At 42.1% G+C, this 26751-nt stretch overlaps 1 long non-coding RNA gene across 1 annotated transcript in view; it reads left to right on the plus strand.

The window, feature by feature from the left end:
- LOC142657221 (uncharacterized) overlaps positions 1 to 26471 on the plus strand; it is a 36626-nt gene extending 10155 nt beyond the window's left edge. The window contains exon 4 of the long non-coding RNA XR_012849846.1: positions 26137 to 26471. This is a non-coding gene — a long non-coding RNA (uncharacterized LOC142657221). The remainder of the gene's footprint in view (positions 1 to 26136) is intronic.
- Positions 26472 to 26751: the final 280 nt, after the last annotated feature.

Here is a 26751-nt window from a genome sequence, read left to right on the forward strand (position 1 = left end):
TTACAAATGAATTTCAGCAAAAAAAATAATTTCTTTAATTCCTGTGAAGCGCCTAAAGAGTTAAGAAACTTTCTGAATGCTGTTTTGAATACTTTGAGGGGTGCAGTTTTTAATATGGGGTGATTTATGGGATCTATCTAGTACATAAGGCCCTCAAAACCACTTCACAACTGAACTGGCCCCTGTAAAAATAGCCTTTTGAAATTTTCTTGAAAATGTGAGAAATTGCTGCTAAAGTTCTAAGCCGTGTAACGTCCTAGAAAAATAAAACAATGTTCAAAAAACAATGCAAATATAAAGTAGACATATGGAACTATTTTGTGTGGTATTTCTATCTGTTTTACAAGCAGATAGATTTAAAATGAGAAAAATCATAATTTCTGCACATTTTCTCTAAATGTTGGTGTTTTTCACAAATAAGCAATGAATTTATTGACCAATTTTTTCCACTAACATAAAGTACAATGTGTCACGAGAAAACAATCTCAGCATCGCTTGGATAGGCAAAAGCATTCCAGAGTTATTAACACAAAAATTGACACATGTCAGATTTGAGAAAATGGGGCTGGTCATGAAGGCCAAAATGAGCTCGGTCTTGAAAGGGTTAAACAGAATTTGTCCAGGATTTTCAAATATGACCGGCCCGGCAAAGTGCACATGACAATATTGGTGTACAAGAGACTCTAAATGGCTTAACCCCTTAATGACCACCCTATTTTAAACCTTAATGACTAAGCCATTTTTTACGTTTTTCCATCATCGCATTCCAAGAGATATAACTTTTTTATTTTTGCGTCGACGTAGCTGTATAAGGTCTTGTTTTTTGCGGGACAAGTTGTATTTTTTAAAAGCACCATTTTGAGGTACATATTATTAAAGAGATTAACTTTTATTAACTTTTTTTGGGGGGGGGAGAGATAGAAAAAAAACGGAAATTTCGCCACACTTTTTCGTGTCCTAAATCGACGCCGTTTACCGTATAATAATAACTTTATTCAGCGGGTTGTTACGATTGCAACGATACCAAATTTGTATAGTTTTTGTATGTTTTACTACTTTTACACAGTAAACTATTTTTTTTCAAAATTATTTGTTTTTGTGTCTCCATATTTGAAGAGCCATAACACTTTTATTGTTCCGCCGATGCAGGTGTATGAGGGCTTTTTTTTTGCGCGAAGACTTGTAGTTTTTATTGGTACCATTTTGGAGTAGGTGCGACTTTTTAATCACTTTTTATCACATTTTTTTTAAAATTCCGGATTCACAGAAAACAGCAATTTTTCCATAGTTTTTTATTTATTTTTTTACGGTGTTCACCGTGCGGGTTAAATAATGTAATAGATTTATAGTTGGGGTCGTTACGGACGCGGCAATACCAAATATTAGTACATTTTTTATATTTTTTAATATTTTTTTCTTTCACATTTTTTTTAAATTAACTTTATTAAACATTTTTTTTACTTTTTTACTAGTCCCACTAGGGGACTTTAATATGCGATCATCAGATCGCTATTATAATACACTGCAATACGTTTGTATTTCAGTGTATTACTGCCTGTCCGTTTAAAACGGACAGGCATCTGCTAGGCCATGCCTCTGGCATGGCCTAGCAGGCATTTACTACGGGCAGACCTGGGGGACTTTATTAGGCCCCCGGCTGCCATCAGAGACACAGACACTCAGCGATCTTATCGCTGGGTGTCAGTGGGGGAGAGAGGGAGCTCCCTCCCTCTCGCCAAAACCACTCAGATGCGGTGCACGCTATAGAGCACCGCATCTGAAGGGTTAAACGGGTGAGATCGATACTTATATCGATCTCGTTGGAGCAGGGACGCCCCCAGCTCTCAGCTACATCTGGCAGGTGAGATTAGACAGCTCCCTGCTCTGTTTATTTATCCTGATGCAGTGCCGTAAAAAGGCATATGTATCAGAATAAAGCCCATTAGTGGCTGACGTGAAAAGGCGTATTGGCGGTCACTAACGGGTTAAGAATCTTTATTTACTTATACCTTCTATTATATCTAATAATCAATCAGAGAATGACAACCATAAGAAACGCATGTCCAGCCTTTGAGATATATATATATATATATATATATATATATATATATGTGCGCCAAGAACATATTTAGTGGCTTAGGTGGCATTAGTGTTCGCAGTGTGCCGTCGCCATATTTTTGTGTAATATATATATATATATATATATATATATATATATATATATATACAAATAGAGATAAGCAGCAGTCAACATCAAATTCCAAAATGGTAATAGGAGCAAGCAGGCAATCCCGATCTGAGAATTTTGAGATATAAATATAAGAAATCATTAAGATTTCGAGGCTGTCGCTTGGCAACTCGGATCTTCAGCTCCCTCCATAAGTTTTCGATGGGATTAAGGTCTGGAGACTGGCTAGGCCACTCCATGACCTTAATGTTCTTCTTTTTGAGCCACTCCTTTGTTGCCTTGGCTGTATGTTTCGGGTCATTGTCGTGCTGGAAGACCCAGCCACGAGCCATTTTTAATGTCCTGGTGGAGGGAAGGAGGTTGTCACTCAGGATTTGACGGTACATGGCTCCATCCATTCTCCCATTGATGCGGTGAAGTAGTCCTGTGCCCTTAGCAGAGAAACACCCCCAAAACATAATGTTTCCACCTCCATGCTTGACAGTGGGGACGGTGTTCTTTGGGTCATAGGCAGTATTTCTCTTCCTCCAAACACGGCGAGTTGAGATAATTCCAAAGAGCTCAATTTTAGTCTCATCTGACCACATCACCTTCTCCCAATCACTCTCAGAATCATCCAGCTGTACATTTGCAAACTTCAGACGGGCCTGTACATGTGCCTTCTTGAGCAGGGGGACCTTGCGGGCACTGCAGGATTTTAATCCATTACAGCGTAATGTGTTACCAATGGTTTTTTTGGTGACTTCGGTCCCAGCTGCCTTGAGATCATTAACAAGTTCCCCCCGTGTAGTTTTCGGCTGAGCTCTCACCTTCCTCAGGATCAAGGATACCCCACGAGGTGAGATTTTGCATGGAGCCCCAGATCGATGTCGATTGACAGTCATTTTGTATGTCTTCCATTTTCTTACTATTGCACCAACAGTTGTCTCCTTCTCACCCAGCGTCTTACTTATGGTTTTGTAGCCCATTCCAGCCTTGTGCAGGTCTATGATCTTGTCCCTGACATCCTTAGAAAGCTCTTTGGTCTTGCCCATGTTGTAGAGGTTAGAGTCAGACTGATTAATTGCGTCTGTGGACAGGAGTCTTTTATACAGGTGACCATTTAAGACCGCTGTCTTAAATGGTCACCAAGTTGATCACCAAGTTGATTTGGAGCGTGTAACTGGTCTGGAGGAGGCTGAACTCTTAATGGTTGGTAGGGGATCAAATACTTTTCTCTGTGCACAATGCAAATAAATATTTATAATTTTGACTATGTGATTTTCAGTTGTTTTTTTTATATACTCTATCTCTCACTAGTAAAATTAACCTAGCCTAAAAATTCTGGACTGTTCATGTCTTTGACAAGGGGCAAACTTACAAAATCAGCAAGGGATCAAATACTTATTTCCTTCACTGTGTATGTGTGTATGTATGTGTATATATATATATATATATATATATATATATATATATATATATAACATAGGAAAACAGCAGCACTCCCCCCACGACAAGGTATATGTATATGTAAAAGACTGGGTGCTCAGCAAGTAGCCCTGGTCCTTGGACTAAATACAGGTATTTAAAAAAAGATCTTGCAGCACTCCAATAGGCAAAAAAGTCTGATTTATTCAATCCACATCAAGTAAAAGTGCAACGTTTTCCTATTGCAGGACTGAAACGTTGCACTTTTACTTGACGTGGATTGAATCACACTTTTTTGCCTATTGGAGTGCTGCAAGATCTTCTTTTTTTAAATAACTATATATATATATATATATATATATATATATATATATATATATATATAAAAAGTAGCACTTTGCTTCTCAGTTTACACATTAAAAATATTACATCTGGAAGATATTATGACTGATATTATGACTGTCATATAAATCCTACCTATTGAATGGTTCTTTTGTAAGTTGTAATTGAGGATCTATTCTTACACATAAAACTTTTACATAGCTCTTAAATTATTAAATGCAGCTATTTTCTTAATGAATAATATACATTACATTTTGGACTTGATGGACATGTGTCTTTTTTCAACCTATGTAACATTTTATATTATTACTCTCACAATCTTATAACATGGCCACTTGGTCTCTCGACCCGCCAACCATATAGTTTCCGCTTAATGTTCAGATCTCTGCTCAGACTTCAGGCAATGTCCCCAAAAGAAATATCATTGAATTTATCCAATACCAAAAGTTTTGAGATTGTAAAGAAGCTAAGTTTCCTTAACTTGTCCAAGGAGACCGGACAACCTGAAGGTTCTGTTCTTTCACTAAGATACTGTAAAGATACTGTACCTTGGAATCTTTGTTGCTTATTAAAAGATGCTACAATTAATCCACTCCAAGCTGCTTTCTCATTTGGCTCATTTTTGTTTTACCATCTTGTAGAAACAAGCCCAGGGGGGCAGTTAATTTGTATCTCCCTTGGGAATACCCAAAGCCATTCCTCTAGTCAGCTTACATGATATTTTCACTACTCTGATCTGGTGATCAGCCACATTGCTGTCTGCCATCACTGTTACCCCAAAGCTCCACTGTGATGAAGGGGCTTGTACCCTTCTAACTCTCACGGCACTAATCTATGGCTCTTGGCTGTTAGAGAAGGACCCACATAGGTATCCCTGCTTCTAATCCTTGCAAAATTCCCAAAAGAGCCAAATGATGGATAGCAAAGAGAATTCTAAAAACAATTTGCCTTCTTGTATTCTACGCTTGCAATATGATTATTTTTTTTTATGTAGTGAGAAAGACAAGCCTGCTGCATCTGCAGGATGCGTCCTTCAGTGTCCAATGTGTAACACTGATATACATTCACTTTTATCCTTTCACCGTGCAAACTGTTAGTTAGGACATGATAAACTCAGAAATTAGAGACATTGATGTCTAAGGATCGTGTCCTCTAACTTCTCACTTTACTTTCCCCACAGAGGTGCGTCTTGAGGCAGTACAATCACTCATACTCCCTATGTGGTTTTTACAATAACATTCCCACACATACATTTTCAAAGATATTAGTAACAAATAACTGTTTCAGGTTCTTGGGAACCATACTCACAACCGTAGATAGAGGGATTGGGGACCAGAGCAGGGAGAGTGAATGAGAATTTTCTCACCTTATTAATAAGTCCTGTTTGGTCTATTCTCCGTTCCAATACAGGCTCCATTCCAGCAATTTTCAGTTCCCGGGTTTCGGCACCAAATAAGTGTGACTAAAAATAACGGTGAAATAGTTGTCCCAAAATTAATATTATTTGAATATTTATTGATTTAAGCAAAGGGAATTTACAATACAGTGACATAAATTGTGTCACTTGCAACTAGCATATAAGGAGTTCTTCTGTAGCGCTTCTTACTTCTCTATAAAAACACCTTGTTATCTGATAACTAGACACCTGTAACAAACAATTCTGTATCTTTAACTCTTTTCCCAGTCGATCCAGAAGCAGGCGCATAAACTTTGTAGTCCTCAGTATGTTGTCATGTCCTTGGTACAGCTGAGTGTGAATAGGAGATCTTGGGTGTGCAGGAGGCCCTCGTTAGTCATACTTGAAATTTATTTTTTTCAATACCGAATATGATACCAGAGAATTCTGTAACAGGCCCTCTTTGTGATGATAGTTAAATACTTGTGTACATAAGAAAGATTTTCTTTAAACACAGCAAAATATATTTCTTTAAGCATCTAATTGATATTGAAGACAAAAGGGAGTATAGGGCAAGATGTTGGCATTCACTAATTTCTTTCACATTCCCAGCATACCATCACTGTACTAAAAGATTGGATAGTAACTATGGCCACTACTCATTCACAGTTATTATATGGTCATATCCATTGAGTGTGGTCTGATTATGATATTGTCTATGTTGGAATTTATTTTTTAGGCCATACTCAATTTTATTGAAAGTGAAGCTCAACAAACCAATAAGAACTTGTCCCAGATGCTACAGGACAGACACAGAGCTAGTCATGTCTTTATACAGTTCAGGATAGGTCTATTTTGAGCCTTCAGGACCAGACACCGTTTAGCCGTTTTTAGCATGCGTTCACTAAACGGCTATAACTTTTTTGTTTCTTGGGCTAGCGACATGATTTTTGCAACATTTTTTTTGTAGACAATGCAGGTTTCTTTATCATTTTTATACACATCCTTTTTGCTATTTTAGAATTTTCAGGCTTATAGTTTGAAAATAGTAGTGAAAAAATATGATTTTTTACTATTAATCTATTTTTTTTATGGTAATATAGTTTTACCCTAAAATAGACCTTTTTTTTTATGATAGGCATTGTCTACTGTAAATTTTAAAATATATTACATGTCTATTTTAGGGTAATTGGGTGTGGGCTAGTGTTACGACAATGATTGGCCTGGGGAACGTTTTTTTTGGGGTATTTATTATTTCATTTATTGCACTTTATTTAACTTTTTTTTTTTTTTTAATTATTCTGGTCTGTCCCTCAAAGGTCAGAAAATACCTTTGGGAGACTTTTTTTGTTTTGTTTTACACCTTGTTTTACAACTGGGTCTAGTTTGACTCAGCAGCAGTCTCTCACTAACGGCATCCAGGCGATCATGTGACCACTTTATGGGCTTCCCATAGGGAAACCGATGAGGGGACGGAGGGAGAGTTAAAGAGACTCTGTCACCACATTAGAAGTGCCCTATCTCCTACATAAGGAGATGGGCGCTGTAATGTAGGTGACAGTAATGCTTTTTATTTAAAAAAACAAACTTTTTTCACAACGTTAGGAGCGATTTTGGTTTATGCTAATGAGCTTTCTTAATGCACAAGTGGGCGTACTTTTACTTTCGACCAAGTGGGCGTTGTACAGAGGAGTGCATGACGCTGACCAATCGGCATCATGCACTCCTCTCCATTCATTTACTTCACTAGCGATATAGATATATCGCTATGTGCAGCCTCATACACAAACCCTAACATTACTACAGTGTCCTGATAATGAATACACATGAAATCCAGCCTGGACGTCATGTGTACTCAGAATCCTGACACTTCTGACTCTCTCTTTTTTTGTGAGATTCCGGCAAGTGAAACCAAATCTCGTTTAGCTCCGTGATCTCGCGAGATTTCGTATCCGTTGCTGGAATCTCACAAAAAAGAGTCAGAAGTGTCAGGATTCTGAGTACACATGACGTCCAGGCTTGATGGTCATGTGTATTCATTATCAGGACACTGTAGTAATGTTAGGGCTTGTGTATGTAGCTGCACATAGTGATATATCTATATCGCTAGTGCAGTGTAAATGAATGGAGAGGAGTGCGTGATGCCGATTGGTCAGAGTCATGCACTCCTCTGTACAACGCCCACTTGGTCGAAAGTAAAAGTACGCCCACTTGGGCATTAAGACACTCATTAGCATGAACCAAAATCGCTCCTAACGTTGTGAAAAAAGATCGTTTTTTTAAATAAAAAGCATTACTGTCACCTACATTACAGCGCCCATCTCCTTATGTAGGAGATAGGGCACTTATAATGTGGTGACAGAGCCTCTTTAAGCTCGAAGTATTCCCTAATTGCGGAATCAGGAGTATGAAATACTTCCAGGTAGGAGAGCAGGGTGTTATTAAGAGTCTAGTTGGTAGTGCGGGGACACAATAGGAGGGAAGAACAAGTGAGGGACACAAGATTATGATATGACCATGGGATGGTATGGATGGCGGTAGCCTGTATATTAGATAGAAACATGGGTTTAACCAAGAAATTATCTATCCTAGTGTATAAGTAAAGTCTAGGTGAGTAGAATCTGTAGTCTCTAGAGAGGGTATTGAGTTCTTTCCATGCATCAACCCAATGACTTGTCGATGAAGTCGGAAAGCCGAGGAAAGTGCTGAGGGTGGGGAGGGAAAGCTAGCTAGGGATGGGCTAGTAGATTTGTCCAGTCTCCGGTCAAGCACACAAATAGAATCGCCACAAATTATCGTGGTGCCCTCTGCGTGGTCTGCTACCAATTGAAGCAAACGGGATAAGAAAGCAGGTTGTCTAGCGTTTGTTGCATATTAAGTGACTATAGTTACCAAATCATCATGGATTGAACCAGTAAACAATAGGTATCGGCCATCCGGATCCCCAAGGATGGATTTGTAGACAAAAGGAGTGTTTCTTTTAAAGCATATGGCCACACCCCTGGTTTTGTCCGGTGCAATAGCTACATAAAACTGGGGATATGAGGAGGCCAGGTAGCGTGGGGCAGAGGAGATTAAGAAATTTGTCTCTTGAAGGCAAACTACGCTTGCTTGCAGGCTCCTATAGTATCCAAAGGTTTTTGTGCATTTATGGGGCGAATTGAAACCACGGACATCGTGGGAGAAAATAGTTAGAAAAATGAGGGTGGGGTAACGTGATTATTTGAGAAAAACTTAGGTGGGCAGGTGTGAGTCTTGATGAGTAGGGTGAGCATCGGTCTATAGAAAACAGAGTCGAGGGTGGCTGCCCATGAGCAGGCTCTCGGTCTTGATAAAAGTTTGAATTCGCTGTAAAAGCAGAATGAGCCATACAGAAGAGAAAAAGCAGATTACTTTGTGACACTAAAGAGGTCAAGAGCTTTAAATTGTTTAGTGTTTTCCGGGGGAAAAAAAAATCTGCTGAGTGTAAATATAAAGAACCAGTCTCTGTTGTTTAACCCCTTAAAGTCCAAGCCATTTTTTGTGTTTTCGTTTTCACTCGCCGCCTTCATAGACCCATAACTTTGAAATGTTTACATCAATAGAGTGGTGTGTGTAGCATTATTTTTTTGCGGGAGGAGTTGTAGTTTTTATTGGCACCATTTAAAGTACCATATAATGTCTGAATTGGAAATTCATGTTTTTTTGTGTTTAGTTTTTACTGTATGTATATATTTACCTTATCTTAACCCCTTAATGACCAGCCTATTTTAGACCTTAATGACCAGGCCATTTTTTAAGTTTTTCCATCGTCGCATTCCAAGAGCTATAACCTTTTTATTTTTGCGTCGACATAGCTATATAAGGTCTTGTTTTTTGCGGGACAAGTTGTATTTTTTAATAGCACCATTTTGGGGGACATATTATTTATTGATTAACTTTTATTAACTTTTATTTGGGGGGAAATAGAAAAAAACTGAAATTTCGCCACTCTTTTTCGCGTCTTAAATCTACGCCGTTTACCGTGTGCTATAAATAACACAATAACTTTATTCAGCGCGTTGTTACGATTGCAACGATACCAAATTTTTATAGTTTTTGTATGTTTTACTACTTTTACACAGTAAAAACGCTTTTTTTTCCAAATTATTTGTTTTTGTGTCTCCATATTTGAAGAGCCATAAAGTTTTTTTATTTTTTCGCCGATGCGGTTGTGTGAGGGCTTGTAGTTTTTATTGGTACCATTTTGGAGTAGATGCGACTTTTTGATCACTTTTTATCACATTTTTTTAAAGTCAGTATTCACAGAAAACAGCAATTGCTGGGTTTTTCATTTTTTTTCACATTTTTTTATTAATTAACTTTCTTAAACTTTTTTTTCACTTTTTTACTAGTCCCACTAGGGGACTATAATATGTGATTCTGCGATCGCATTTATAATACACTGTAATACTTTTGTATTGCAGTGTATTACTGCCTGTCCGTTTAACACGGACAGGCATCTGCTAGGTCATGCCTGCGGCATGATCTAGCAGGCATTCACTCCAGGCAGACCTGGGGGCCTTTATTAGACCCCCGGCTGCCATTGGAGACACAGACACTCGGCGATCGTATCGCCGGGTGTCGGTGGGAGAGAGAGGGAGCTCCCTCCCTCTCTCCAAAACCACTCAGATGCGGTGCTCGCTATTGCGCACCGCATCTGAAGGGTTAAACGGGTGAGATCGATACTAATATCGATCTCACCCGGCAGAGCAGGGACGCCCCCAGCCCTCAGCTGCCTCTGGCAGCTGAGAGCAGGGATATTTGACAGCTCCCTGCTCTGTTTACTTATTCCGATGCCGCGACGTAAAAAGTCTATGGCATCGGAATAAGGCCCGTTAGTGACCGACGTAGAAACACGATGGGCCGGTCACTAACGGGTTAAGGTAAAAGTAGATTTAACATCTAATTTCACCTCAAGATAAGGTAAATATATACAGTGCCAGAACCAAACTCAGTACATAAATCCAGCCACAGAACCAAGATCAGTACATATATACAGTGCCAGAACAAAGCTCAGTACGTATATACAGGTCCAGAACCAATCTCGGTACATATATACAGTGCCAAATCCAAGCTCCGTACATACTGTATATACAATGCCAGAACCAAGCTCAGTACATATATACAGTGCCAGAATCAAGCTCAGTACATATATACAATGCCAGAACAAAGCTCAGTACTGTCATGTAGGGTACGTGGACACACTGGGCCGTACCGCCTTGACGGTATGGCAGCTGGCCAACAGGATACAGGACAAAGTCTATAGTTCAATCGGTGTACCTGTGGTAACTTTCAGACAGTAGCTGGACAGGCTCAGACGGGACTGTGGCAGCAGGCTGGTTTGGGTCCGACTGCCGGGACCCCCGCCGATCTGCTGATTTTGAAGGGGCTGCAGCGGTCGTACGAGCTTCCCCGGAGTTGTACCTGGTAATCAATGAAAATGCTGCAGCGTTCGTTGCCATGCCCCCTTTAGTCAGCTGATTGGCGGGGGTACAGGGAGTTGAACCCTCACGGTCTATTACTGATGACCTATGCTAAGGATAGGCCATCAATACAAAATGCCCAGAAAACCACGTTGATGTTTTTTTGTAATTATTATTTGTCACAAAGTTGCATGAAGGTGGACATGTCTGTAAACAGCAGGTTAAGACAACTGCAGTCGTCAGTTTGTCTGCTTTCAATAAGTATTTAGCATTTGGAGTGAAATAAAAAAATTGTGTGTCTCAGAATATGGCGACACAAAACAAATGTTTTTTTAGCCAATGTTTTTTCTTTGTAAAAGTAGTAAATCATAAAAAAAACTGTATAAATTTGATATCCCCGTAATAGCATTGACCTGCAGAGTAATGTTAACATGTCGTTTTAATACGCACAGTGAACGCCCTAAAAATGAAGGGAATTGCAATTTTTTTCGATTTCACCCCACAAAGAAGATTTTTTTTTTCCATTTTTCAGTACATTATAGGGTACAATTAATGATTCCGTTAAAAATGACAACTTGTCCCGCAAAAAACAAGCCCTTATATGGCTTTAGCGATGGAAAAATAAAAAAGTTATGGCACTTAGAGGACGGGGAGGAAAAAATAAAAATGAAAATGGCTGTGACAGAAAGACGTTAAAGGGGTTTTCCAGTCCTTAAAAATGGATGGATAGGCCATCAATGATCGGTCAGGGCTCGAGTCCCGGGACCCCCGCCGATCAGCTGATTTCAACTTCCCCTTCATTTCTACTTGCTCACTGTGAATTGTCGACACAGACGTAGCGGCGATTCACAGGTATTGCGGCCTTTTCTCCTATTCACTTCAATGTGACAAAACGGCTGCAATACCTGTGAATCGCCGCTACACGCGTGTCGACAATTCAGTGAGAAAATAGAAATGAAGGGGAAGCAACGCTCGTACAATCGCTGCACCCCCTTGAAAACAGCTAATCGGTGGGGGTCCCGGGAGTCGGACCCTGACCCATCAGCTATTGATGGCCTATTCTGAGGATAGGCTATCAATTTTTAGGGACTGGAAAACCCCTTTGATAATAATAATAATAAACTATTATAAGAGTATGGCCCTTGGCCACAGCAAGCAGGCGTGGTGTTTGATGCATGCGGCCGCCACTACATGGGACCGTACCATTCCTAGGAGGGATGTCACCCGTTTCCACTGCGGTAGTGATTTTTTTCACTAGTTATAACATGTATATATTGCACTTAGGCCTCATTTGCACGAGCGTGTGCGTGAGCTGTGCACTTAACAGCTCCATGTGTCATCAGCGTATGATGCGCGGCTGCGTGATTTTCGCGCAGCTGCCATCATTATGACACTCCATTTGGATGTAAACAGAAAGGCACATGGGGCTTTTCTGTTTACATTCAGAGTTTGACAGCTGTTACACGAATCACTCTGTTCGCACGGAAGTGCTTCCGTGCGGTGCACGTGATTTTCCCGCACCCATTGACTTCAATGGGTGCGTGATGCGCGAACAGCGCACAAATATAGGACATGTCGTGAGTTTTTTTCAGCGGACTCATGCTGAGCAAAACTCACGGACTGTCTGCATGCCCCCATAGACTTACATAGGTCCGTACGACACGCGTGAAAAGCACGCGCGTCGCACGGACTTATATCACGCTTGTGTAAACGAGGCCTCAGGGTTATCAGCAATTTATCATCATCATTGGGGGAGGTGACATTGTTCAGAAGGCAGCCAGCTGCAGAAGTTGTACAGCAATGCACGTTTTTATTCAATGCTGAGAACTGTCCCTGTGGAATACTAGATGTATGGTATAGAGTGGTATATAAAGTGGATTCCGTCATACATTTTCATTAGTGACGGCTTATAGAGGGAATATGGCCGGACAATACAGACTCGTGCAGTTCAGTCTGTGGCGCGTCAGAAAAGTCCATGAACATGTCTGTGAGGAGAAATGCTAATGAATGCAAAGCAACTTATGTTTCTATAGTGGGGACCTAGAAGAGCGCGGGATAGTGAAACGTCGTGCTGCACATAAACTCACGCCGCAGGGACTGAGCATCAGCGGGGGGTGGGGGCGAAATAACTGTACGGACAGGGGGTTAATCTGGAAATCTGTTTCCTTTGCAGTAAGAATGTGAGGACGAAAGCCCGCGGGGTAGGCATGTCATGACAGAGACTCTTCCTGGTTTACACTACAACCTTATATGGAAGAAAGACACGAGGGGCGTTCACGGAGGATACACGAGGGGCGTTCACGGAGGATACACGCTGCGCACTCATCACTGACACGCCGCATTCCTTTCCTCTTGTGATAGTTCTTACTACAGGCTCACATAGTGAGTGACAACAGTAACTATTTCAGACCAGGCTAGGATCACATCTGGTAACCCTAAAATACAGCTGTACATGTTATTTGTATCATATAGCGTGTATGTATGTGTATATATATATATATTCAGCATTTCCTAATGTACATTGGGATTGCATTTTCCCCCTCACGAGCAAAATTGATCCAATAAAATGACAGGGAGGCGACATGTAAAACAAATTCCCTAAAGAGGGGAACATTTAGCACATTTATCAGTAGTAAAAATTATAATATTAATATTCGCGCACAATGCTGATGTATGCAACTGTGTGATCTACAGTTTCATACGTCATTTGCGCCAATTGTGAAAAGCTGTATACCGCGCAGTGTGTACATTTTTGGCAGGATCCCCTTGTTTTAAGAAAACAAAGTTGTCTATAAAAAAAGAAAAGAAATAACGGGAATAATATGAACTTTTGTACATGTTATCACTCCCCTTAGCAATCAGAGGGTATACTGGATCTCTTATAGTCACATATGCGGGGGTCTTTATTTTTTTCACAAAAGGATTGAGAAGATGAAAAGTTGTTCACCCTCTGTGTCTAATTAAAGTGTCAGTCCAGTTAGGCCGGGTTCCCACGAAGTGTAAACGTGCGGAATTGTGTGCGGAAATTCCGCAGCATTTACAGTAGCCGCAAAGTGGATGAGATTTTGAAAATCTCATGCCCACGCTGCGGAAAAAAACGCGGCGTAAATGTTAAATTGATGTGCGGTGCGGAATTTAATTCCGCAGCATGTAAATTTATGCTAGTTTTTCGTTGATTTTCTGTTGCTGGTTTGTCCCATTGAATTCAATGGGGATGCAAAACCAGCAACAAAAAGCCAAGTGTTGCGTGTCCACAACTCCCTCCTTCCTGAAGTCCGGCCTCTGGAGTTGACGTTGCATCCCATGTGACCACTCGCCAATCACAGGCTGCAGAATCACATGGCCTAACTACCGCGGTAGCAGCCGTAGCGGTTGCTACGGGGCCCGCGACACGCCCCCCCCATATGCTCGTTGGCGCCGGCTAGTAGCTGTTGTGGCTGCTACAGCGGTAGCGCCGCTATTATGGGGCCCGCGTCGCAGAGCCTCCAAAAAGTATGGGCCGCACGACACAGGCCCTCTCATGCCCGTAGGAGTCGCTAGCATCGGAGGGGGCCCCGGTGCTAGCGACAGCCAAATACATGCATTAGCGCTGAATGGCCGGCCATGTTCCGGAACATGCCCGACCATTCAGCCCCTTACAATGACGCTGATTGGCTAACGGCGGGATGAAGTCATCGCGCCGCTTCCGAGCTTGAAAGGCGCTGATTGACGGGGCAAGTCATTCTGCCCCGCCAATCAGCGACATTGAACGACGCGTTGTTCAGCTCCAGCAGACCTGCCACAGCGTGGGAACGGGATCATGTGAGTATGTAACGTTTTTTGTTTTTTTCTCATAAAACTGTGAGTGGCATTATCTATAGTGGGGCTCTATCTACAGGGGAGGTCTATATGTGTCAATGTGGGCCACTATATACAGGGCGGTCTATATTTGGGCCACTATATACAGGGGTGGTCTATATGTGGGCCACTATATACAGGGGGGTCTATATGTGGGGATGTGAGCCACTATCTAAAGGGGGGTCTATATGTGGGGCTGTGGGCCACTATCTACAGGGGGGTCTATATGTGGGGATGTGGGCCACTATCTACAGGGGGGTCTATATGTGGGGATGTGGGCCACTATCTACAGGGGGGTCTATATGTGGGGCTGTGGCCTACTATATACAGGGGGGTCTATATGTGGGCCACTATCTACAGGGGGGTCTATATGTGGGCCACTATCTACAGGGGGGTCTATATGTGGGCCACTATCTACAGGGGGGTCTATATGAGGGACACTATCTACAGGGGGGTCTATATGTGTAGATGTGGGCCACTATATACAGGGCGGTCTATATTTGGGCCACTATATACAGGGGTGGTGTAAAGGATCTGCCAGACACAGATTCTCTGTCGACGCCCGTGGGTAATCAGTCTGCACCTGCTCCTAAGTCTGAGAGAGTGACCCGATCTTCTACCAGTCAGGCTGGGAGGCTGAGGAGTGGGAGAGCCTATCACAGCCTGGCCAGACGGAGCTAGCTCCCGCCCTCTGTCTATTTATACCTGCATTTCCTGCTCCAACTTTGCCTGTGATTCTGTTTCCTGGCTCTGCTGCTGCTTGAACATTTGTCCTCTTCTTCATTTTGACCCTGGCTTTACTGACAATTTTCCTGCTCTGCGTTTGGTACCTCGTACACTCCTGGTTTGACTCGGCTCGTTCACTACTCTTGTTGCTCACGGTGCTGCCGTGGGCAACTGCCCCATTTCCCTAACTTCTGTGTACCCTTGTCTGTTTGTCTGTCGTGCACTTATTGAGCGTAGGGACCGTCGCCCAGTTGTACGCTGTCGCCTAGGACGGGTCATTGCAAGTAGGCAGGGACTGAGTGGCGGGTAGATTAGGGCTCACCTGTCTGTCTCCCTACCCCGTCATTACAGGTGGTCTATAAGTGGGCCACTATCTAAAGGGGGGTCTATATGTGGGGATGTGGGCCACTGTCTACAGGGGGGGTCTATAGGTGGGGATGTGGGCCACTATATACAGGGGGGTATATAAAAGGGCCACTATCTACGGGGGGGTCTATATGTGGGGCACTATATACCGGGGGAGCTATACTTCCGTTCAAAAGTTTAGGGTCACTTAGAAATGTCCTTATTTTTATAAAGAAAAGCACATGTTTTTTTCAATGAAGATAACATAAAATTAATCAGAAATACACTCTATACATTGTTAATGTGCTAAATGACTATTCTAGCTGCAAACGTCTGGTTTTTAATGCAATATCTACATAGGTGTATAGAGGCCCATTTCCAGCAACCATCACTCCAGTGTTCTAATGGTACATTGTGTTTGCAAACTGTGTTAGAAGGCTAATGGATGATTAGAAAACACTTGAAAACCCTTGTGCAATTATGTTAGCACCGCTGTAAACTGTTTTGCTGTTTAGAGGAGCTATAAAACTGACCTTCCTTTCAGCTAGTTGAGAATCTGGAGCATTACATTTGTGAGTTCGATTAAACTGGGAGCAGCTTGACCGTATGGTACGCAAGAAGTGCCAATCGAGCCAATCCAACTTGTGGGAGGGGCGTCTGGAAGCATGGGGTGAAATTTCTCCCGCTTTACCTCCGCAAATTAACAGCTAGAATGCCAATGCTGTAATTGCTGAAAATGGAGCATTCTTTGACAAAAGCAAAGTTTGAAGGAGAAAATTATTATTTCAAATAAAAATCATTATTTCTAACCTTGTCAATGTCTTGACTATATTGTCTAGTCATTTTGCAACTCATTTGATAAATATAAGTGAGTTTTCATGGAAAACACAAAATTGTCTGGGTGACCCCAAACTTTTGAACGGTAGTGGAGCTATTTTTTAGGGCACTTTCTATAGGAGTGGGCTATATGTGGGACACTATATACAGGGATGGGTTACCTGCGGGGCACTAGCTACAGGGTGGCTATATTTAGGGCACTGTCTACAGGGGTGGGCTACATGTGGGACACTATATACAGGGGGAGCTAAATGTGAGACTATATACAGAGGTGGGCTATACGTGGAGCACTAGCTATAAGAGAAGCCATATGTAGGGCAGCACGGTGGCTCAGTGGTTAGCACTATTGCCTTGCAGCTCTTGAGTCCATATGTGAACACTATCTACAGAGGGTTGTATGTGGGACACTACAGGGGCTTCTATGTAGGTCACTATCTACAGGGCTGTGTGGTACATTCTACAGGGAGCCCGGTGTGTGTGTGACAGTGTATGGTACTATCATAATCAGGGACACAGTGTATGGCGCTTTATTCTATTTAGAGGTGTTGAGAATTTTAACTTCGTTTATAGGTGCAGAAATGTTTTAAAAGTGAGAAGCTGAAGATACTGAGCGGAAAACTGCAGAAATGGGTCATGGTCGGTAGAGATCCATCATAGATGTCTGGACAGGAGGTGTAATGACGGGATAGGGAGACAGACAGGTGAGCCCTAATCTACCTGCCACTCAGTCCCTGCCTACTTGCAATGACCCGTCCTAGGCGACGGGGTACAACTGGGCGACGGTCCCTGCGCTCAGTAAGTGCACAACAGACAAGGGTACACAGAAGCTAGGGAAACGGGGCAGCTGCCCACGGAGACACCGTGAGCAACGAGAGTAGTGAACGAGTCGAGTCAAACCAGGAGTGCACAAGGTATAAAATGCTGAGCAGGAGAGTGGTCAGTAAGCCAAGGTCAATAACAAGCAAAGGATCAGTAGTTCAAGCAGCAGAGCCAGGAAACAAGCAGAGCATAATCACAGGCAAAGGAGGAACAGGAAAGGCAGGTACAAATAGACAGTGGGCGGGAGCTAGCTCTGTCTGGCCAGGCTGTGATAGGCTCTCCCACTCCTAAGCCTGCCATCCTGGGTGGTGGAAGATGGAGTCAGTCTCACAGACATAGAAGCAGGTGCAGACTGATTACCTATGGGCGTTGACACAGAAGCTGTGCCTGGCAGATCCTTTACACATAGTCCAGAAAAGAGTCTACGATGTTTCTCCTGGTCGGATAATTTGAGTCGTTCCACTTGCATGGGTTCCTCAGGTGGAACAACATAAGAGGGCAGTAGAGGTCGCTGGAACTTGGGTACCAGTCTGGGGAGCTTTCTGCCCGCCGAACCTTCCTGGATTCTCATGGCGATCTGGGTTGCCAACAAAATGAGGGCATTCCAGAAGATAGCAACTAAAGCCTCATTGTTCCAGGCAAGTTACATTGCCAGGGTATGAAACTGGATAACATGTTCTCCAACCGTGGTTTCTCCTTGACGGAGGGTCAGAGCAGATGCAGCTGCGGAAGATGACCGACCAGGTTCCTCAAAGACAATGCAGAAAGTTTGTAGAAACAACTGCAAATTGGAGGTCTCTGGACCCTCACGTTACCATATGGGATTAGCCCATGCCAGGGCCTTGCCAGAGAGGAGGGAGATGATGAAGGTGATCTTGGTCTCATCAGAGGGAAACAGACTTGCGTGCAGCTTGAAGTGGATATGGCATTGGTTAATGAAAACTCTGCAGGTCTTAGCATCCCCATTGTAGCGAGATGGTAGCGGCAGAGAGATTCTGGAATACGCACTGACTGGAGGATAAGCAGCAGGAGAAACCGTGGTGGTTGCAGTAGGAGGATACAAACGATGTACGATGGAGTTGTAGGAGCTGCTCTTGCCGTGCCCGTTGGTCATGCAAGTCTGCTTGCATCGTTTGGAATGCCGTTGTAGTCTTGGGCTGACCAGCAGGATCCATTGCCTGAGCGTATGCCTGTGAGGCGTACTGTAACACCTGTGAGGTATGTGGAGCCACTAGGCCGCTCCGCCATAGCGGAGAAACAGCTGGCCAAACAACAGTCCATAACAGTCTCTCGGATAAGAGTACCTGGGGAGATGATCTGGCAAATACTCGAAGTATCAGACACGTGGCTCAGATGATGCTTGGCATGGCAGACGACACTGGACGTGGCAGATAAGAATCTTTATTTATATAGCGCCAACATATTCCGCAGCACTTTACAATTCAGGGGGTACATTGTACAGACAATTTCAGACATTACATATTGACAAAACTCATTTACAATTCAAACAAGAGGAGTGAGGACCCTGCTCACAAGAGTTTACAAGCTATGAAGAAATAAAGGAGACACAAAATGTAAAGGTGCTTGTTAAGTGCAATGGTCCAGCCATCTTATACATATGGGGTAGTACACATAAAGCTGCATGAGGCGGTCACCAGCCAGTGTCTGTGTATGACAGAAATGAAGTGCATTAGGGTTCAAGGAGTGTGGGGGATACTGCTGAGTTCTCATGTCAAGTTCTCATGACTAAATTAAAAGGGGCCAGGGAAAGTAATCAGATTAGGGAATGTTATAGGCCTATCTAAAAAGATGTGTTTTCAGGGCATGTTTAAAACTGTGGATGTTAGGAATTGATTTGATTGTCTGGGGTAGTGCGTTCCAGAGTACTGGTGCAGCACGAGAAAAATCTTGGAGATGGGAGAGCGAGGTTCGGATTATGGTGGATGTTAATCTAAGGTTGTTGGCAGAACGTAAGGCGCGAGTAGAGTGGTAGACAGAGATGAGAAAGAAGATGTAAGGTGGTGCAGCACTGTGTAGATCTTTGTGTGTGAGAGTAATACGTTTGAATTTAATTCTGAGGGGTATGGGAAACCAGTGCAGTGTCTGGTAGAGGGTAGATGTGTTGGTGTAGCAGTTGGTGAGAAAGATGAGCCTGGCTGATGGACTATGGATACATTGGAGAGGTGAGAGTTTAATGAGTGGAAGACCGATTAGTAATTGGTTAGAGTAATCAAGACAAGAGTGAATCAGAGTGACAATGAGAGTTTTGGCTGTTTCCACAGTAAAAAAGGACAGATTCTGGAGATGTTTTTAAAGTGAAAGTGACAGGAGCGTGTAAGTGATTGAATGTGTAACGTAAAGGAAAGTTCTGGGTAAAAAATAACCCCAAGACAGCGGGCGTGCTGCCTGGGAGCTATGGTACTGCCACACACTGAGATGGAGACATCAGGTCTAGGTAGGTTAGTAGATGGTAGGAACACAAGGAGCTAAGTTTTAGAAAGATTCTGTTTCAGATAGAGGACATGATATAGAGACAGCGGACAGACAATCAATGGTGTTTTGTATTAGAGCAGGTGTGATGTCATGGGAAGAGGCATATAATTGGATGCCATCAGCGTAGAGATGGTACTGGAAGCCAAATCTCTTGATGGTTTGTCCAATAGGGGCTGTGTAGAGAAAAAAGTGAAGCGGACCTAGGAATAATCCCTAAAGAACCCTGATAGCAAAGGGAAGAGGAGAAGGAGTAGAACCAGCAAATGATACACTGAACAAGCCATCAGAAGGATGGGAAGAAAACCAAGAGAGAGCAGTGTCTTTAAGGCCAATAGTGTGGAGCATGTTAGGTAGGAGTTTGTGGTCTACAGTGTCAAAGGCTGCAGAGAGATCCAGAAGAATCAGGAGAGAGTATTTACTGTTAGATTTACTGTCGCCAAGAGATCGTTTGAGACTTTAGTAAGGGCAGTTTCTGTGGAGCGTAGAGTGCGGAAACCAGATTGTAAGGGGTCAAGAATGGAGTTAGTAGAGACATAGCGGATAAGAGTAGAGATAGAGAAAGTAGACCAAGCGTTCCAGGAGTTTGGAGATGAAGGGGAGATCAGTGATAGGTCAAGAGTTGGTTTTTCCAGTATTGGATTTGTAATGGCATGTTTAAAGAGGAGGGAAAGATCCCAGAAGAAAGAGAGAAGTTAAAAATTTTAGTCAGGTGACTAGTGACAGCTGGGGAGAGGGACTGGACGAGGTGTGAGGGGATAGGATCACTAGAGCAGGTAGTAGGATGAGAAGAATAAAGGAGCCTAGGGACTTCTTCTGTTATTGGGTCAAATGCTGAAAGTGAAGAAGATGGAGTGTGGGAGGTAAGAGGATCGATGTTACTGACACCGGACGTGACAGATGAGGCACACACGATTCCAACAATAGGCTTAGTCTCATGAACAAACACAGCAACAGGATACGGGAAGCAGGATACGGGAACGCTGGGAGCAGGATACAACTAAGGGACCATTTTCATAGACGAACACAGGAATACAAACGCTACTCAGGCAAGGAGGGAAAGGGCAGGGTCCTTTAAATAGTTTAGGGTGCAGAGGAATTGGCTAGGGAACTTTTACTTTGGTGCGTGCGTTGGCCCTTTAAGGCCGGGAGGAGCGCGCTCCGTCACCCCACGGGCGACAGTGTGGAACTGCAACCGCATGTGCTGGCGACTCCGGCAGGAAGAGTGTCTCACGATCACGGCTGTCAGGGGTAAGTAGGTTGTGTGGGCTGGCAGTCCGCGACTGCGGGCACAACAGTCAGACACTTGAACTTTAACCCCGTGCCGCTGTAGCCAGTTTTGACCTTCCTGACAGCCTCATTTTTCAAATCTGAAGTGTGGTTAGAACGTTGTAGTGCTTTTACTTATCCAAGCGACTCTGAGATTTTCACGTGACACATTGTACTTTATGTTAGTGGTAAAATTTGGTACGTATATTCAGTGTTTATTTGTGAAAAACACGAAAATTTGGAGAAATTAGCATTTTTTAAATTTTTTACATTTAAATGTATCTGCCTGTAATACCATACAAAATAGTTACTAGGTTACATCTACCAAATTGCTACTTTATGTTTGTACCATTTTTTGAAAGTTCTTTTATTTTTCTAGGCCATTACAAGGCTTATAACTCGTAATTTCTCACATTTCAAGAAAATGTGCATACCTATTTTTTTTAGGGACCTGTTCAGTTCTTAGATGGCTTTGAGGTGTCTATATGTCGGAAACCCCTTATTTATCACCCTATTTTAAAAACTGCACACAAAAAACTTTTCAAAACAGAATTTTGGATGTTTCTTAATCCTTTAGGTTAAAGGAACAGTGTCATCACAAATAATTTTTTTATATGTTAAAGATGTTAGTGCTTTAATAAAAACGTTTATTTTCATTTGTGTGTTTGTGTTTTACTGTTTCTTATTTTTACACTTTTTTTTCCCTATGGGGGCTGCCATTTTTTGTTCCATTTCTGTGTGTGTCGATTAACGGCACACACAGACATGGAATACGGCAGCCACAGTCCCATAGGGACTGCGAACGGCTCCCGTCCCATTGACTGCCGTGTACGGCGTCTGTGTGGGAACTGCGCATGCGCCGCTCCCACACAGTCCTATTCGAACTTGGCGCCGTCCGGCGCCATTTTCCTGTGGACCGGAAGTCGCGGCCGGACAGTAATATTACTACTTCCGGTCGCGGCTTCCGGACTTGTGCACATGGAACAGCGGCAGCAAAGGGAGCGGACGGGCCGGAGGGAGCCGCGGCGGCAGGAGCAGGTAAGAGATTTCAATGTATGTTAGTGTTTGTGTGTGTTTACTACTGTATGTAAACCTACTACACTGTGGGTTACCTCAAAAAATGGCGACACACAGTGTAGGAGGTTAAACCTTTCAAACCCCTCGTTTATCCCGGCACTAGCCAGGATAAAGGAGGGGGGGATGCTGAGAGCTCACTAGAGCGAGGGCTTTTAACCCAATGTTGCAATGCTGCAATTTTGGGAACAGCTCCATCTAGTGACCAAAAATGGGTAGTATTATAAATTAGAAATAATTTATAATATTACATGGACTCGTGCAAAAAAATAAAAAAAATTTGAACAATGTTTAATCACCCACACACTAAATGTTTAATTTTTTTAAAAAAAACATGTTTTTCTGGCAACACATTCCCTTTAAGCAATATTATTTCAAAATGTCATCTTTTTTTGCATATTAAATTTTAACGCCTTAAAGGAACAGTGTCATCACAAATTTATTTTTAATATGTTAAAGATGTTAGTGCTTTATTAAAAACGTTTATATTTATTTGTGTGTTTGTGTTTTACTTTTTCTTATTTTTACACTTTTTCTTCCCTATGGGGGCTGCCATTTTTTGTTCCATTTCTGTATGTGTCGATTAACGACACATACAGACATGGAATACGGCAGCCACAGTCCCATAGGGACTGCGAACGGCTCCCGTCCCATCCACTTCTGTGTACGCCGTCTGTGTGGGAACTGCGCATGCGCCGCTCCCACACAGTCCAATTTGAAATTGGCGCCGTCCGGCGCCATTTTCCTGTGGACCGGAAGTCGCGGCCGGACAGTAAGATTACTACTTCCGGTCGCGGCTTCCGGACTTGTGCACTTGGACCAGCGGCAGCAGACGGAGCGGACGGGCCGGAGGGAGCCGGGGCGGCAGGAGCAGGTAAGAGATTTCAATGTATGTTCGTGTTTGTGTACGTTTACTATTGTATGTTAACCTTCTACACTGTGTGTTAGCTCAAAAAATGGCGACACACAGTGTAGGAGGTTAGACCGTTCAAACCCCTCGTTTATCCCGGCACTAGCCAGGATAAAGGAGGGGGGGATGCTGAGAGCTCACTAGAGCGAGGGCTTTTTACCCAATTTTGCAGCATAAAGCAATGTTTGCTTTACCACATGCAATGCTGCAATTTTGGGAATAGCTCCATCTAGTGACCGGCAATGGGAAATATTATAAATTAGAATCTAATTTATAATATTTCCTGACTCGTGAAAAAAAAAAAAAATGTGAACAATGTTTAATCACCTACACACTAAATGCTTAATTAAAAAAAAAACAACATGTTTTTCTGGCAACACATTCCCTTTAAGGACGTGGACTAGATGGCATGTTCAGGACGCAGCCCCATTTTTCAAATCTGACGTGTCACTTTATATGGTAATAACTTTTGAATGCTTTCACCTATCCAAGCAATTCTGAGATTTTCTTGTGACACATAGTACTTTAAAGAGGCTCTGTCACCAGATAAGTGCCCCATCTCTTAAATAAGGTGATTGGCGCTGTAATGTAGATAAGTGTTTTATTTTGAAAAATGATCATTTTTGAGCAATTTTCGATTTATGCTAATTAGTTTCTTAATGACCAACTGGGCATGTTTTTACTTTTTACCAACTGGGCGATTGTACAGAGGAGTGTATGACGCTGACCAGTGACCAATCAGTGTCATACACTTCTCATTGTTCCAGCCCAGCTTCTTTCACTGCACAATCACACTGTAACAATGGGCTGGAACAATGAGAAGTGTATGACTCTGATTGGTCAGCGTCATACACTCCTCTATAGAACGCCCAGTTGGTAAAAAGTAAAAACAGGCCCAGTTGGTCATTAAGAAACTAATTAGCATGAATCTAAAATTGCTCATAACTTGTTAAAAAATTATTTTTCAAAATAAAAACCACTGCTGTTATCTTCATTACAGTGCTGATCACATTATGTAGGAGATAGGACACTTATAATCTGGTGACAGAGCCTTTTTAAGTTAGTGGTAAAATTTGGTCAATACATTCAGTGTTTTATTTGTGAAAAACCTCAATTTTGAGAAAATTAGCAGAAATTTGAATTTTTCTAAATTTAAATGTATCTGCTTGTAAGACAGATATTAATACCACACTAATTAGTCATTAGTTAACATTTCTCATATGTATACTTTATGTTGGCATCGTTTTAGAACATCCTTTTATTTTTCTAGAACGTTACAAGGCTTAGAACTTTAAGAGCAATTTCTCACATTTTCAAGAAAATTTCAAAAGCCTTATTTTTAGGGTCCAGTTAAGTTCTGAAGTGGCTTTGAGGGCCTTAAATATTAGAAACCAACGGCACCCCTGAAAGTATTCATAATGGCATTTAGAAAGTTTCTTAAACCTTTAGGTGTTTCACAGGAATTAAAGCAAAGTGGAGGTGAAATTTACAAATTTCATATTTTTTTTTTGCGGATATTCTGTTTTAATCCATTTATTCTGTAACACAGAAGGTTTTAACAGAGAAATGCAATGCAATGCAATATTTATTGCCCAGATTCTGCAGTTTTTAGAAATATCCCACGTGAGATCCTAGTGTGCTACTGGACTGAAGCACAGGCCCCCGATGCAAAGGTGCACTTAGTGGATTTTGTGGCTTTTTTTTTTCTTTTTTCTTCTGGTTTGAAGAGGTCTTGTGGGGTCAAAACATTGGAAACACCCCAAAAGACACCATTTGGCAAACTACACCTCTCAAGGAGTTTATCAAAGGGTATAGTAAACATTTTGACCCCACATTTTTTTTTGCTGCTTTTAGTGGAATGAGGCTGTGAAAATGAAAATCTAAATGATTTCTAATAAAATGTAGAAATTTTCAATTTTTACAAGGCATAAAGGAGAAAAAGCCACTAAACATTTGTAAAACAAATTCTCCCGAGTACGACAATACCCTGTATGTGCTCATAAACTGCTGTTTGGGTACACGGCAGAGTTTAGAAGGGAAGGAGCGCATTTGGCTTTTTGAGCGCAGCTTTTACTAGAATGGTTTCTGGGCACCATGTCACAATTGTTCTACCGAGGAAGATCTTAAGTATCGCTTTGAGGAATTAGGAGACAGGTTTACTCAAAGGGGTTACAGTCAACGCAGTATACGTATGGCCCGGCATCGAGCATCCAAAGTCAATCGTCAACAACTACTTCAAGTTACCCCTAAAGCTGGCATACAATCGAAGGTGAGATTTGTTACCACCTACAACTCACGGTGGACAGATATGCGTAACATTCTGAACAAATTCTGGCCCATACTGTTGACCGACCCTGTTCTGTTGAAGGTGCTACCTCATTACCCTGCCATGGCGTCGCGCAGAGCTCCCAACCTGCGCGATACCATGGTACGTAGTTACCTTTCACCTATCAAACCTGGTCAGGTTTTTGGCACCAAGGGTCCGAAATGGGGCTGCAAACCGTGTGGTGACTGCATTAGCTGCCCAAATGTTGAGCGCTCGGACAGTTTTGTGGATTCCAGTGGCAGTCACAATTTTAAGATTTGTTGGCCCATTTCCTGTGGCACCAAGGGGGTCATATATTATGCCCTTTGTCCATGCCCCAGGATATATGTAGGCATGACTACCCGCGAGTTGCGTTTGAGGGTTAGGGAGCACGTCAGGGATATTGAAAATGCAAAAACCACAGATAATGTTGAACAGCTTAAGACAATCCCTAGACATTTTCGACTACATCATGCCTGTAACTCTAGGATGCTAAAGATTAGGGGCATTGACCACATCAATCTCGGTATGCGTGGAGGTGATCTCAAAAAACGTCTACTACAGCTTGAATGCAAGTGGATTTGGAGGCTCCAAACTATGTACCCCGCAGGTCTCAATGAGACCGCAGGGTTTTCATCATTTCTCTGACTGTCAGCAGTTTTTAGTGGTGTTGGATTCTATTATTGTTGTACATAAAGGATCTTGTGTGTCTTTGTGATTTTAATACTTTGTATTTGTTTCTTACAGATTAGACTCGTGCTATGAGTTCTTTTTCTCATTATATCTGGATCTCTCGTTTTCCACTTCTTGGGATGTCGCTGTACATTATTATTGATTTTGTCTCCTTATGATATGTATTGACCAATCAGTGTGAAGATTTATCTCTGTGCGGATTTTTATGGCGTTATGGTCATTCTTTTGCCAACATAATAACCAGTGTTTTATTACTATTCACCCATGTAAAAAGAGATTTTTTATAACGACACCTGTATATGCAGATCTCTGTGTGTACTTTTATGGCTTTATGGTCATTTTTCTGCCAAATAATCAGTGTTTTATCACTATTTTCCTATGTAAAAATATTTTTTATAACAACACCTGTATATGAATAAATATATTATTTATTATGCACTTATTACACGTCACTATGTATCTTTTTAAATAACACTATGTTTCTTTCTTATATTATGGATTTATGGTCCAATTAAGATTCATGTCTTCCTCACATCACCTTTTTTGTTTTTTGTTTTCTCACTTTCATTCTTTTATTCATTTATCTTTTCACTTTGTCATTGTCACTTTCATTATCAAGTGTATACACATCCTCACTTTCATGCACATTGCACTCATTCATTCATTCAT

This window comes from Rhinoderma darwinii, chromosome 7, assembly GCF_050947455.1.
Source record: "Rhinoderma darwinii isolate aRhiDar2 chromosome 7, aRhiDar2.hap1, whole genome shotgun sequence".
NCBI classification, from domain to species: Eukaryota; Metazoa; Chordata; class Amphibia; order Anura; family Rhinodermatidae; genus Rhinoderma; species Rhinoderma darwinii.